Below are 16,248 nucleotides of genomic sequence, written 5' to 3'. Positions count from 1 at the left end.
TGTTTATGTTAACTTGAATAGGAAATAGATAGTTCTAAGAGAAAGCAAGCTAAGGCATGAATCTACAGTATTCAGTTACACACATCTACAATGGCCTTGCTATACTATTGCTTTATGTCAGTAGAACCTACTAAAACTGGATATACTAAGTCTGCTTAGGTAAACAAGACTGTACTCAAGAGCAAACAATATAGTCATTTTTGGAGGAAACTGTAAAAAATTGGTTTATTATACAAGGAATGGAAGAAGCCTGCCACATACAAAAGCAGTGTGATATACAGTACATACACTGCTGGGCTTGGATGTGGGAAATGTAGATTCTAATCATTATACATCATTATAGCTCACTGGGTGGGCTACACAACTCATATGTTTCAGTCTAACCTACCACATATTATTGTTGTGAAGCTAAAAACTGCTGTTCAAAGGTCTCTGGTTGGGATATAGATGAATTAAATAAAAGCAGCCAAAAACTCAAAAAAATAAACAGTTGGGGCGGAGACATATCTTTGTAAATGTGATACATCTGGAGTAAAATTGGAACAGATCCTGGTTTCTACATTATGGCTTGTTTAAAGAATTCTAGATGAGACTTTATGGCTGAAATCAAGTAGTAAATAACAACTAAGCCAACTGAATCAAAAAAGCTGGTGACTTACCAAATCCCCACTGATTCAATTGTGATTTACTATTAGATTTCACCTAATTCTCCAAAAGATCACAATGTGCAAAGTTTACAGTTTTATTGTGTGCTTTGTAATGGGTGTGTATATGGCTTAGGAGACTTCCAGAGTGCTTGAATTATACCCATGACAAGGGGTATTAAGCAGCATCAAACGGAAAGAGAGTTAGTTGATGATCCAACTTCAAGCTGTATTACCAGTCAATCAAAATTATAAAAACATTGACTGGTAATATAACATATACAAGTTTTAACCAAAAACCTAAGCATCTGTTAAATATTGGTACAGTATTATCTTGTTCCTAATAATGACATTTTTGTAGCCCTGATAGTGTTATTTCTGAGATATGAAACTGCTTATAGTACTGTGTGAAATTTCTTGACATTGTTTCCAAAGCCCCAGTGACTAAAGTGTGTTTCATCCACAAGCAAGATGTTTTGATTGTCAAGTCTCTGTACTTTGTTAGTTTTTCAAATTCTGTATTTTCGACTCTGGCATCCCCTGGAATTGCAATGTCAATTATCTGGACATGTCTTCGTTCTATTACTACTATGTCTGGTGTTAAACCCGGAAGTTTGAACCTGGAAGCAGGAGGAAGGATTTGGGTAGTGAGATGGGTTGCGATGGGTGTACCATCCCGAAGAGGCACAAATTGATGAAGGGACCTCGCAAAATTGAGAAGGTTGACAAAAATGCAGAATTGGTAGCACAGTGGCACTATTGCACACAAAGTCAAGAAAAACTAAGCAGGCTTGTGAGCCTGGCAGGTTATATAACAAAGATGCAATCATTGAATTTTTGCTTGATAAATCTTCTGATAAAGTCCTTGTGGAGGCTGCATCCCATATCAAGAGTATTAAGAATGTCATTGAATTGAATCTTATAGACAATCGAGCTTGGACTGGTGATAAGGGGAATACAAAAGGGGACAAATATGATGATATCCAGAGTGCCCGTTTTATGTGACCTGTATTTGGATTGGAAATGAACAGAAGGCATCGGTTTTGCTTTCTTCGGAAGTGTGGATGTGTATTCTCTGAACGTGCTCTTGAAGAAATTAAAACTGAAGTATTTCACAAGGGACACCCAAGACGGACAGGTCATAGTGAAGAGTTCTGACTGAATGCGATCCACCTGGATCAGGTAGGTGGGGCTCGTTAGCCTTGGAAGGCATCTAGGAGATGGAAAACTCCGATTTCAAACCTCCACTGCCTTGTGGCTATACCCACTGATGGAAAAGGCTTCAGGGGTAAACCTTGATGCAAAATCTGGAGCTGAAGTCCCGGAGGCAGTTCATGCCGTTCTGCCAACTCCTGCAACGTCGCTGGAACCAGTTGTATTGGCTCCTGCCTTTCCATTGGACTATTTCAGCGACATGGAGAGAGAGGATATGCTGCTTGGGTAACAGCCTATCCTCCATATTATTCTACCCAGGCTTCGTGCTCTGGACACTCATACAGAGTGCGTTACCATGATCTTATGAGACTGAAGGATGCCTAAGAAGAAAGTGTGTTATGTTCAAGGTGTCTATCAGTTTGGATCCAAAATTCCCACAACATCTTGACTTCGTCATTTTCTGACTTCATCATTATCTACCTGACGTTTGTGATGATGATTACGATTACTGCACATAGCAAAAACATTTTTAATTGCCTAGAATAGCTATAACCCATGAATAAAGGTTAGGCCCTTTTTAAGGCAGTTGTTAAGACTACTTTGCAAAATTTGGTTTCACAGAAAAATTGTGCTCCAACTGACACATCTGTCTGGAATATGACAGTCAGATGGTTTTGATATGGAATTTATATTAAATTAATTAATGAAGCATAATTTTCTGGTTAAACGTTTTGGCTAAATAGTTGGGTGACTCAAGTCCCAAGCCCATAGAGAGCCACAGAACTCACATGGTGACGCTGAGCCAGACAATCCTCTTTCAGCTGAACCTACATCTCCAGGCTGCTGTGAGGACAAAGAAGTGGGAGAAGAGCCATCTACTCTGCTTTGAGCTTGCTGTAGAAAAGACAAGGAGTAAAGGTAACCTAACCAACTTAACCAACGAATACACATACACACACATGTACACAACCACAGCGTGTGTGTAATGGGCCTTATTTTTTCCCAAGTGATCTGTGATTCTGCAAGAGTGGGAAGATATGTTTACAGTCTGATCCTCACACTTATGGGTCATATTTGTTTTCAAAATAATACAAGGATTAACTGGTTGGTAATACAGGCAACTCTGTAAATAACTCAATGTGATGACGGGTAACTGTGGTCCTCCTCATGTTATTGAACATGTCTCATCATATGTATATCCTTGAACGTAGACATCATATTCATCTACTGGATCTGCCATTAGTCCAAGCCATTATGGCCAGTGATAAGCAAGATCGGAAGCTGCAGTTTAACAACAGCTGGAAGGCTATGATTGTTTATCCCTGACCTAAAAGATTTCTGGAATGGGGAGCTCATAAAGGTAATTGACATAGGTCTGTTATACAGAAAGGTAACATGGTTATGATGGATAGAAAGGAGATGAAAACCAGGTATACTAATGAAAAGGGGTGCTTTGATTCATTTCCAACTCTAATTTTAGTATTTGGAAGGCATGCAACATAACAAACACTAGACTCTGCCTCAGAAATTTCTCTGAACCAGTAGTTAAATAATATTTCTTTGTCACCACTGTCTTGGCTCAGGGTTGTCCAGTGGTATTGTGGAGAGTACTACGCAGCTTAAATAGTCCCTTAATTAGTCCCAGGCCATTATCTGAGCATGATGTTGCTCAATAACCTGCTGTGACATGTTTTGCAAATACTTTGCAGATAAAATCTGTCACATCTGATCTGAGTTAGACTTCCCTTTGATGGTGCTGCCTGTAAGCGGATTTTAAGTGGTGTAGGCTTTAGGGATCACATACCACCAATCATTTAGCCCTCCTGAAAAAAAATCTTTTAAAAGAGCCAAGATACATAAGAAATCTGTTTTGTTTTCTGTTCAAGATGCTAGTTTTAACTTTCATAGTGTCTGTTTGATTTTACTTCCGAAGGAACGTTTCTTCCCATCCTTTCTCTTTCACACACACACACAATGCAAAGATCTGAAGTAACATCACCAGTAGTGGTGCTCCAGGAATAGCCTGTTCAGGTAATACTTTTATTTTGAATAATTTGATTTAAATGAAATAATACATTTTTATAATGAAAAAAATAAATAACACATTTTATAATGAAAAAAAAGTGTTATTTCAGCTTCCAAACCTGGTTGATTTTTACCATCTTTCCTGTTTGTTTTATGGTTTTTTTTTAAATGTAGGTCAGTACCAGCTAAACTGTTAAACATCTACTGTAGTGCCAGCAGTAGTACCTTCTATCTAACCAAGCATTTTCATACCATCTCTGTTGGATGCATATTATAAATCACTTTTTGCAAGTGAAATAAGGAAACAGTTATTTGTGTCCCTTTAAAAGTCCTTTTAGATTCTGAAGATAACAGAAAGTTTGCTTGTGTGTGTTTGTCTGGAAAAGATCTTGAACTACTAAGAGATGAAAATGATAAGAAAAATAAATTTTGCATAGATGCTGTTGAGGTCTCAAAGTAAAGAAGTGAACATTTTGTATCTCAACTGGCCATGAACCGGCTTGTAAAGTCACCTGATGTCATGACCCTGGTGTGAAGAGACAACAGAAGTATAGGTGCTGCCTGCAGAGATATTTCAGAGAATAGCCATCAGAATTCTAGAAACACTGCAGAAAGATCCTCAGCAAATAAATTCTGATATACTCTTACCATTACAAGATTAAACTGAACACTTACTACTGTATGCCAACAAAGGAGTTATTGTCAAATTGAACTACATTCAACAGATATTCTTGTTTGATCTCTTATTGTAGAACAGTTAAACATGATTCTGCCTGAAAGCCAAGTGTCCTTCCTTTCTTATTTCTGAGAATAAAAGCAGTCAAAAAGTTAAATTGATGCTATATTTGGACAAATCCATGTATGTGAAAAAAGACAAAGTAGCAAAGTGGTTGTTATATCATCAACCACTTCAGACAATAATACGTTTAATCTGTAAAATATATTGGGGCCAATTTGTACTTGCAGATTCTTGGTGAAGGAAGCATGAAGTGGTGATGTCTACTTGTGAATGAGCCATCAAATGTAACATGACACAGAGGGGTGGGTCAGATTTTGGCATGCTTGACCATGTTGGTGAAAGCGAACTTGCAGGATTGGGTGAGCTGTAGTTCCAGAGGGAAGAGAGATCCCTGAAAGTGAGATAAGTAAGTCCTTCCTCTAGTAAAATGAAGATCCTGAATTTGGTCTCTACATTATTGTACCAAACCACCTTAAATATACCATATTTTTCGCTCCATAAGACGCACCTTTCCATAAGACGCACCAATATTTTAGGAGAAGAAAACAGGAAAATTTAATCTGTTTTCTTCGCTCCATAAGACGCACAGACTTTCTAACCCCCTGTTTTGTGGGGGGAGAAGTGTGTCTTATGGTGCGAAAAATACGGTAATAAAAGTGTTTCTAGTGAATTAGTCTACAAATTCTACTTTCACTCATCATACTGCCATTCATAAACAACTCAGAGTTACACACATTACCAATGTCGCAGGTGAACTGCACACAAATCTTGTAGTGAAACAAACAGAAAAAAAATCAGAAGACTTAAAAAATGGAATACTTATATTTGTTCCTTTCATTTATATTTTCATCTTTTGAGTAAAATGCATTTAACAGTACACAAAGATGCTCACTGCCCCGGAACCTGTGCTATTAAATGACTGAAATCCTGTTGTGCAACCATACTTGCACAACAAAAACGAAATCATCATAGTGGGAGAGAGCCAGTTATTAAATACTTCCTTTGGCAATTCTGGGTACATATGATTTAGTCGCATTGCGTACAAGTTGTGTGCATCTTGAAATCACCAAAGGAAGCCTTTAATCTGTGGCAATTTTCTACTGCTGATGAAGTCATTCCCATTGTGAACACAGAGCTGCACAAGATTTCAGCCAATATTTCCTTTATTTATATCTATGCACACCAGCAAGTTTGAGTATTTACTAATGGCAGAGAAAAAATAGTAAACCACCAGACTAGTTTTTTTTAAAAGAAAAAAAGATGTATAGGAATTCAAAAGATTTCTTTTAAGTTACATTCACAATTTAAACTGTCATTGAAATTTTCAATGCTCTTACTGCTGAACATCTGCCCAATTTTTATGATTCTTTTCAACTCCATTCATTATAATGAATATGGCTAATACGTGCAAACAAGCTTGACTGACTCAATTCAACCCATTATTTGCAAAGATCAAAGGGGAAAAAACAGCACAGGGGAGTATAATTCATAACTATAATTGAAAAGACAAGGTTTACTTACAGCATTTGCTAAGATCTCATCTTATTCCTAGTTATTATTAGCACTAAACTGGCAATATATGTGTAAAAAGGTATACAGACCCCTAAAGAATCAAATGTAGAGGTTATTTAGCCATTCTGTTTAGCCAAATTGATTCCTATGTAATAAGGAGATGGCATAAGCCAATCAATCATAGGGTAAACATTTATTTATGTGTACCCTTGCACATGAAACTGTAGTCTGACAGCTATTTCACCACTTTGAAAACCAGTTTGAGAAGGAATGACTGGGAATTGAAAAATGTGTGTCCATAGTCCAGAAACAAACTCCCAGCCCCTTCCCGCCTATCAGTTTCCCAAGCTAAATTACCTTTTCAATAGCATATTAAACCCTATTAGAACATGGGGAATGATGCTACTTCAGAAAGTGTCTACATTCTGAATTTCCTATGATTAATATAATCAGTAAGGAGGCTATACTTCAGTCTTTTATCACTGTATGCTTTAAGTTTCTGACTCCATCTGTTTGAATTATGTATCATTTCACTCCATTCACTGCTTTCTCTTGCAGGCAGAAAACCTACACACATCACATTTTAGCAGTGTCTATCACCTGTCTTAATGCAGCTCATCACTTGAACAAGACTAGCTCAATATTTTCAAGCTGTTGTAAAATTCTCTAACTCATCATACAGAAGATGTGTCATATCTGCTGAAATGGAGACAAAGAAATCCTTGAGTACTTCTCCACAATATAGCTAAGAATTCAAGAATGAGGGTGGTATATGCAGCAGAAGAGGGGGACTACCAACAGTTGACTTGCCAATCTCATTGATGCATATTTCCCTACTCACTCAAACAGCTGGCCTATAAAACTTAAACTACATAAAACTAACAGATCTGGCAGCAAGTAAGGCAATTTGATGAACTTAATTTCAAAATATTGCAGCTCCATAAAAATGCACAGTAGCTGAGTCAATTTCTCCTTTTACATTTTCTCCTCCACCTTAAAGAAAAGTGCCATCAAATACAATGGATTGTTTCAACTAAAAATACAGGCTGAAAGCTAGTTAAGCAACTCTGAGTCACCCTTTATTAGACATATCCATAGAAGATACTGGAAAAAGTCTTTAACTAAATGATCAACAATCATAATCTCAGTAAATCCAAAGGACTGAAATGAGCAAATCCAGGATTATTGTATTTGCATCTGAACTGCTTCTACATAGTACTTGTATCTGTTTATTTACAAACACTATATAATGCAAAGTCCTCCCATTAGTTTTTCTAAATAACCAAAACAGCACTGATGACTGCTCGTGCAACTGGGTGTCTTACAAAATATGAGAAGGATGTCACTGATATGCCCCACTAATGCTACCATATTTTTCCGTTTATAAAATGGTCCCATGTATTAAACCCCCCTCCCAATGCTGACCCTTTTGAGCCCGAGTACCCAAATCAGTGGGCACCTTCGGGGCCAGTGCATCCTCCAGTGGGCAGCCAAGGGACGCCTTTCCCCCCTTCCCAAATATAGCCCTTTGCCTGGCCTTCCTGTGCTGCACTGTGCTGCACTCCACCCCGCTCGCTCGCTCTCCTGCAGTGCCAGAGCCACAGTCAATAGGCAGCAGTGATTTCACGCCAAGGGGCAGCCAGGCACAGCTCCTCCTTCGCCTCTGCCTCCTCCTGCTGCTGTCGCCGCCTGATCACTTCCTCCAGCACCACTTGTGGGCTCCCTTTGGGCAGGGGGCAAGGTGCAGCGGTGAGCTTGAGCTGAGCCCCAGCAGCAAGCGGTGCCGCGCTCTGCACTGGGCTGGCATAGGCAGCAGTATTGGCATGGCCCGCACGCCCACAGAGAGGACTCTGCGTGCCAGCTGTGGCACATAGGTTCAGCTTACTTCCATGTATAAGACAACCCTCATTTTTTACTCTAGGAAAAAGTAGTGTCTTATACTCACACAAAAATACAGTATCTAACACTTAAAGTCACCAGATCAGTATGCAGTTAATGCAACAGTGGAACTATTGAAAGCATCACTTGCCATATGACACTTTTTGTACAGATATGTACAGAATAAAAAAAAATCTATCCAGAAAACACCAACAGCTGATTTGACTAGTAGCTGGGCTTGAGCTCATGCTTCTCTCATCCGCAAGCACACATCAGAAACAGGATATACTGCCACCACTGGGAGATATATTTGTGAGATTACAGTATTTCAAATGCAGGGTCAATAAAATCAACAAACAAATAATTATAAAATAAAACAGTAAAGATGGCAGCCACACAATCTTTGCCCTTTCCTTGTGGGTTTCTGTCCCACTCACTTCTTCTTGCCTACGTAGGGAAGTATTTGATGCATGTAGCCCAGTCTTCCTGAAGAGAGGTTATGAGAACTGGATATATTATAACTGTTGCATATATCACAATCCCACAATTACATTTTTTTTCCTTCTCATGCTAAGAGCACGACTTATCAAGAATCTTTGCAGGGCAGACAATACAATTTTTTCTAGGTTCTTAATGTATTTAAGACTTTTTAAATATTGGCTTTAAGATGAGCCACTAAAGCAATTCTCAAAACATGCAAGGCAATCATATTATGGATTGAAAAACATTTTCCATTTTAATTGGCAGCATAAACACACACATATTCATTTACTGTTTGAATAAGGATGTAAACAATAAAAAGAGAAAAAATTAAAATGTGCAGCAAAACAAAAGGTACAGTGGCTCCATAAATGGAGGGCAGCTCAAAGAGAGTTTAGAATACTCGTGAGATTAAACATACATTTAATAATGTTTAGGAAGGATTATGAGAGCTAGTATACTGAAATGGATAAACTGCCGAGCTAGGACTCTAGAAACTAGAGCCAAATCTTCACTTGTTCATGAAAACTCACTGGGGTGAGGGAAATGGTAAACCACTCTGAACATTTCACATATCTTGAAAATCCTTTTGAGGAGTGCCATAAATTAGAAGTGACTTGATGGCACAAACAATAATACAGGATAAGGCACTCCTGTTATACAACAGAATGATGATTTGCGTAATTGGCATGTTTCTGATGAAGTTTTAACATTCTAAAACACTTTCTCTCATGGCATTCCTACAATTATGTTGGTTGGTTTAATAAAACAAGTTAAAATACATCAACTGATCACAAAACATAATGTCTAAAATTAAAAGAAGGCAAATTCAGTGGGTTTCCTGACAACCCATACAGAATTAAAATATTCCCACCTTGGCTAGTAAACACTAAATGTGTACAGTCTATTGTTCTCCTAAGACATGATGTATAGCTGAAAGTTTTTAAATTGATGATTCAATAGTGCTCCATAAAGTTCTACAATAAAAAAATATTTCTGTGTTGCCCATGAGACAATGAAGTCATTTTCTCCTCAGTTTTGAAATGTACAATTAATGCAAATAAATTATATATTTATTTTCACAGGGAGTACTTCACAATTGTAATCTCATTCACCACATTTAGCAGAGAGACAAAAATCTACTGCTGCTGAGTTTTTATTTTCTTTCAGTATCAAATGGAAAACTGCACTTTTCTTTTAATTGAACTCTAATTACTGTTATGTAACATAGTTATTAAACAGTGAGTTTGGTGGCAGTGAAAGCTTCAGTTTTTGTTCCCTGCCAGTGCTGCAATAATTTAAATAATGAGTTAGGGTTGCATTCCTTTAGGTGTTAGATACCTTTGACAACATACAAAGAACAAAGGTACTGTTAAAATAATTGTAATATAACAGGGGATGAATACTAATAGATAATAGATTTTCATAAAAGACAGACTGCAAAAATTGACAAAAATAATTTGATCTACCTAATTTCATGGGAAATTACAGTAGGTTCCAAAATAACTGTGGAAGTTTTTCATACTCTTTTTTTAGATATCTCATGAATGAGAGAAAAGATAGAAGTGTGTGAAACTGAGGTTTCAGCAGGCTTGTTCAATAAATGCTAAATAAAGACTTCATCTAATATCTGAATCTGACTATGGGTTACACCATTATTTCCTCTTCTTACCCATCTATTCTGCATGCTATTCTGTACCCAGAGATTCCAATGAAACTGGAGGTGTGTAACACAAACATGGGTTAGGAATGAGTTCAGTTCACTGTAGACAAAATGTTTAAGGAACTCCATAATAGCTTGGCTTCCTCAAGTATTTGTATGACTTTAACAGCTATAACGTAAGATTCTAGAAGGTCAGATATTATACCTGCTTGTAAAGTTCCTTGTAAAATCAATAGAAAGCTCTGAGAGTATACATATGGACAAAAGACATAACACAGTCTCTTCATGGCTACCAGCATAAATCATTAACATTCAGCTATTCTGCTTTATAGTTTATCTTTTTTTTCCCTCCACGTCCTTAAACCTTAAACTTTTCGCACTTATTATGTTGGCCACTAATCATTATTTTTTCTTTGCATCCAAGTCACACTCAGTAATGAAAAAGCAATGGACAATATTGCAGATCCCTAGTTGCCCAGTCAGACACAGAAGAACACAAACCAGTTGCTTCCATCATTTACATTAGAGCTACAATGTGCTCTTCATTTCCTTAAACAGTAAGTTTCCCACAGAATGTGTATTCAGTTCTACAGCTTCCTTGTTAAACCGCATGAAAGCACCAGTTATGGGTATGTCTATGCACTATAAAATGGGGCGAGACAGAATCACTGGCTGATATATTGTTGGGTAGGGTCTGGCTGTGGAAAAGGAATAGTATCATCAAAAGCAGAAGACTGCTGCTGACTAAAAGCCTTCTTTTGCAGTTTCAGGCTAGACATGACTTATAAGCATTGTGTGCAAGACATTAGACTGAGACTGGAACAAACAGCTGGGTTGGCAGTTCATGCCTGTTTATTTAGTGCCATAACAGGGATTCGGCAGTTTGGCACTCCACCCCCTTTGGCAGGCACCCTTTTAGAAGCAGGGGCTGGAAGAAGAGGGGCAAGGAAGTCAGGCCACCACTTCCGAGTGTGTACCTGCTGCAGGGCATGGAGTGCCAAACTACCAATACCTGTTGCGGGAGTAAATTAAAAGGCATGACTTGCCAAACCTATGGTTCATATCTATCTCTAATGAGCACCCAAAACTGCAAAAGTAAGCCTTCCAATCAGCAGTAATCTGCCAATGCTGAGGACATAATCCCCTCTGCATAAAAAGTGTCTCAAATGCAACAGCATTTGAGGCACTGTGACATACATCCAAAAATCTTTCAAACAACACACACACACTACTATGTGTGCTAAATGTAACAAATTCTGGCCAACATTCTATGCCTTACTGTAGTAAATAACAACTTGAATAGATTCAATGAGTCAACTCCTCTGTGAGTTCCACTTATTTAATAGACCTACGCTTGTGATGTACTATACTGAGCAACAGGATTTCAGCCACTGTATGTTAAATTTGAACTAGTGTCTCACAAAGACCTCCAAGACCTTCCATCAGTCTACTAAGTTATTCAAATAGCAGCTACGGCTATTTTTATGCTATTAAACAGTCAATTGTTTATGCTGTCAAGCAATCAAGTACATTTTTGTGTGACTTCCATGCATTAGATTATAATCAGATGGTTGGTATATGTTTTGCAAACAACATTTTCAAGCATCTGTTCTGGCAGTATTAATAGCAACATCTCCCACTGGAAAGATTTTTCAGGAGGTTTCCAGGCCCTTCCTATGAGAAACGGCTGAAAGGATAGGTTACATACCTATAACTGTAGTGCGTGGAAAGGCCGTCTGTGAATTCACACATCTGAGTGTTTCTTTGCCTGTGTGAAACTTCTCAGAAATTTCTAGAGCTTAAACCAGGGTGGATAAGAATCAATGACTTTTTAAAAAATCAAAGACATTTAAATCATGATTTTAATAAAAGAAAATATTTTTTTATTTTAAAAAATTGATCAGTTGTGATTTATTGTGATCTACCAGAAGCCAGATTTAGGCTGAATATCAGGGAAAACATATTAACAGATAGAGCAGCACAACAATAGAACCAATCACCTTGGGAAGTGTTGAGTACTCCAACATTGAAGGAATTTAAGAAAAAAATTGGACAACCATCTGTCAGATCTGCTTTGGTTTGGATTTCTGCATAGAACAGGGGGTTTGACACAATGGCTTTATAGCTCCCTTCCAATTCATTTACTCTATTGATTCTATTATTTACTGTAAAACAATGTTATTTAAATCAGATCCACCCTGGCTTAAACAGAGTACTGTTCGAAGAGTTCTCCCTACTGTGTGCCCAACAATGGTCCCACAGTTCCCCCAACCACCATATTTCAAACATTTTAGCAGCAGGGCAGACTGAGGGGAGAATGGGTGGTTTGTATGAATTCACAGACGACTAAAAGAATGATAGTTACAGGTAAGGAACCTGTCCTCCTTCTTTGAGGTCTCTGGTAATCATGCATATGGATGACTAGAAAACTCTCTTACCAGCCAATGGGCTGTCATGTTAATACACAAAAAATCATTCTTCTTCCAAATGCGCTATCGAGTTTAGCCCTGATGTGCAGGTATTTTTCCTCAGGAGCAACATGATTTCTTCCTGTAATATTTGAGTTGGAGCTGATGGCAACAGCCATCATCCTGTGCATTCTATGGCACAGTGCTTTTGATGACATTTAAAACCCATCTGTCACTTGTAATGGTGCACCAGGTTGATAGGAATGGTGATAGAAACTGTGTTATATATTCCAGGAAAAGGGTTGGCATTATGAGAACCTGAGTCAGGATAAAATCAAAGGTTCTGTTTTGACTTTTTGTTATATCGTTTGGTGCTACTTGTACTTCTGATCCTGCACCTTCTGTGAATAGTTTTGTGAGTAGCAATATGAAGATGAAGCCAATGGAGGGTGCCTTTGTCAGTCTGATTGGGGTCTGGATGAAAAGTTATGGCTCTGATCTTCTCCAAAACAAACTGCACTGTTGATATTGGTAGTAGGCAGTAGAACCCCATCCTCTTGGCAGTATTTCTCTTTTTATTGATTGTCATCAATATCATCAGTTTTTTTTTATTTAACAGATATTATCCATCGAAGAAAGATCTTCTATTCTACTTCTGCTGTCCTCAGAAAGTCCAGCTGAATGAAGCCAAGCATGTCATTAGAGCACAACTGCTGCACACAGGTGTTGGTGTGGTATGGTGATGACATTTGCTGGGTGTCAGGGGTAATAGCCTCTTATTCAAAGTTGTAGGTTACAGATTCCTTGCGTTCAGGGAGACCATCAAGCAATGATTGTATCTTTTCCCAAAGGAAGCACTGGGAAACACCCACAAGGCTCTGATATTAGCAATATGAATGAATACTGAAGCAGTGAAGTATATTCTCCTTCTCGGTGTCCATTTTCTGACCCTCTCTATTTTGTGGTGTGCCATTATAATGTCTTCTTGTTTTGCTTTGTGTGGCCTTTACAATCATTGAATTTGGCTGTCAGTGTTTAAGAAAGAAAGCAGCCTCCTTTTCGTAAACCCTATATAGGTTTTCAACCCATTGGGATGTAGGTTGTGAAGTGGACAGCTTGTTCCATGATTCCTTGACAAGATCAAGAAGTGATAGCAGCATACTAATGGGAAGTGGAACATGAGCATCCTTATTTATTTGCTTATGCAGCAAGTCAGATCTCAGAGGAGGTCTCCAAATTTAGAGACTTTGCAGATCTCAAAATCAGATCAGAGTAGAAATCTCCAGATGTTGATGTGGGACTTTGAGATCATCTACAGTACATCAGACTCTAGAGTGGTGATGACTGATGGAAGATCACCTGATGCTTCAATGTCAGAGTGATGAGACTGTAGACCAAGAATCATCAGAGGCAATGTGATGTTCTTTCTCTACCACATGATCAGTGGATGTAATGTTTACTCAAGAAGAAGAGGAGTGAGTAGGTGGACCTCTTTCGTGTGTTTAGAAAATCTTTTGTGTCTCAGAAGATTTTGTCAAGGCTGCTAATGATTGTATTTTGCAAAAAGCCCTGATGGTGGAGATCACCATCATACTCTAATTCCAAGAAGGAGGAAGGAAGATGAGGAGGTGCTCAAAGGGTTCTTGGATGTCACCTAGTTCCATTTAAATCTGGCTCCAGACCTGGTTATGGGACGGGGTCTGGTTTGGTTGCCTCGGCGAACAACCTACACCAGGAACTGGATTGGGAAAGTGTGTCCCTGTTGGTTCTGCTGGACCTCTCAGCAGTTTTCAATACCATCAATCTTGGTGTCCTTTTGGCTCATCTCTCTGGAACAGGACTTTGAGGCAATGTTTTACAGTGGCCCCCTGTCCTTTCTGAGGGGAACTGGTAGGGTGCTGCTCAGGAAGTCCTATTCAACACCCTGCAGAGTAGGTAACCTGCAGTGCAGTCAGAACTCAAATATAATCTGGCTGTACTAGGTTTGGAATGAAAAGAAGTCTGTTGTGCTAGCAACACACATATCTTGTTCCCCATGTGCTTTCTCCATGTGCTGCATGACCTCAGATCTTCCAAAGCAACTAGGTCTAGTGGCACAACTGTTGTGTTGGCTGAGATGAGTTGGCAGAAGAACCAAAACAAAGCTGAAATATGCCAGATTTAAACCCCTCTCAGACCAGACTCATAGTCACCATGGTACCAGGAAGTTTGACCAAGATCAGGGCAGTCCTAAGTAACTTCCAACATCCCTGGTCTAGGAGAGATTTTAATTCAATGCAGCCTCAACTGGCTTCACTTCAGCTGTGCCACCTTGGTTGGTTAGAACTGTATCCTTAAAAGGAAAACTGTGAATTGGGCAATTCTCCTCCTCCTAGTCTCTACAAAGACATAAGAATGCTGTGTGTCACTATGGTTAACATCAGATGCAGCAGTCGAAAGAAAATATTTCACTAGAAGTCTAATTACCTTGCAGGAAAGATACAGTGAAAAGAAACCAAACATTTTCAATGAACACAGCATAGACAGCTGAAAAATAAACTGATAGAAAATTTGTTTAGATAGCTCTTGAAAAGGATTAGACAAATCCATGGATGATAAATCTAAGAGCAGCTATACACTGGAGCAGCTATCCTGATTCTAGTCTATCTCAGAATCATGGTTGTTTTGATTTAATTTGATTTATTTATTTTTAAATAAAAGACCTTTTTGACTGTTTTGACTATTTAAATAAAAAAAAACTCATTTGTTTAAAAAAAAGCATTTTATTTTTATTTACCTGCTCAGAGTACCAGATAATGGAAGAGAAAGAAGGAGGATTTAACCTTCATTCCTGGCTTGATAAATTCTCAGAAGTATCTAATCAGTGCTCAATAGTGATAGAGAAACTCAAATATATGCCTGCTGTCATGGGTTTGAAGTGGACTGTAGCCCCTTGTGTGAGCACAACTATCAATGTATTGGCTGATCTCTGGCACGATTAGATCTGCCAGGATAACAGCTGTGCTAGCTGACCTCAGCCAACAGAAGAGCACTAAAAGAGGAGGAAAATTCGACAGGGTGATGAGCTGCGTTATGCCAAATCCAAACCTGACTTGGTCCAAACTCACAAACATTTTTTGCTGTCCCAAAATTAGTCCAGGCTCAGGGTAATCATACTTAATTTCCAAGTTTCTTAGGAGGAAGAGTTTGGATTCTGGACAGCTTCAGGTGGTTTTATAATATTTTGTAAGCTGCCCAGAATAGTGGTACGCTCACTAAATAGGTGGAATATGTACACACACACACACACACACACACACACACACACACACACACACACACACACACACACACACACACACACACACACACACACACACACACACACACACACACACACACTTGTATACTTCAGTTCAGCTAGCATTCAGCCATCTGGGACAGTTAGGATTATGCCCTAAACAGGACACTTAACCTTTAACTTCCACAATAGGCCATGCCCTTATCTTATCTGATACAGTGGTGCCTCGCATAACGATTTTAATTGTTTCCAAAAACAAAAACATTATGTGAAACATCGTTATGTGAAACACCATTTTCCATAGGAATGCATTGGAAACCGGTTAATCCGTTCCAATAGGCACGGATTGCCGTCCTTAAGCGAAAAATGATACAATGTTTCCTCCATTGGAATGTATTGAAGCCGACTCAATACATTTCAATGGCTTTGCGAAGTCAATTTTTGCAAATTTAAGTGTGTCATAA

At 38.6% G+C, this 16,248-nt stretch overlaps 1 protein-coding gene and 1 pseudogene across 8 annotated transcripts in view; one reads left to right on the top strand and one right to left on the bottom strand.

Moving 5' to 3' along the window:
• EPHA7 (EPH receptor A7) overlaps positions 1–16,248 on the bottom strand; it is a 217,818-nt gene that overhangs the window by 94,617 nt on the left and 106,953 nt on the right. The gene's annotated exons all lie outside the window — the stretch shown is intronic.
• On the top strand, positions 1,297–1,802 carry LOC140708171 (replication termination factor 2 pseudogene; annotated as a pseudogene).

Source organism: Pogona vitticeps, chromosome 1, assembly GCF_051106095.1.
Source record: "Pogona vitticeps strain Pit_001003342236 chromosome 1, PviZW2.1, whole genome shotgun sequence".
Classification (NCBI taxonomy): Eukaryota; Metazoa; Chordata; class Lepidosauria; order Squamata; family Agamidae; genus Pogona; species Pogona vitticeps.
This window is presented reverse-complemented; position numbering and strand designations above follow the sequence as displayed.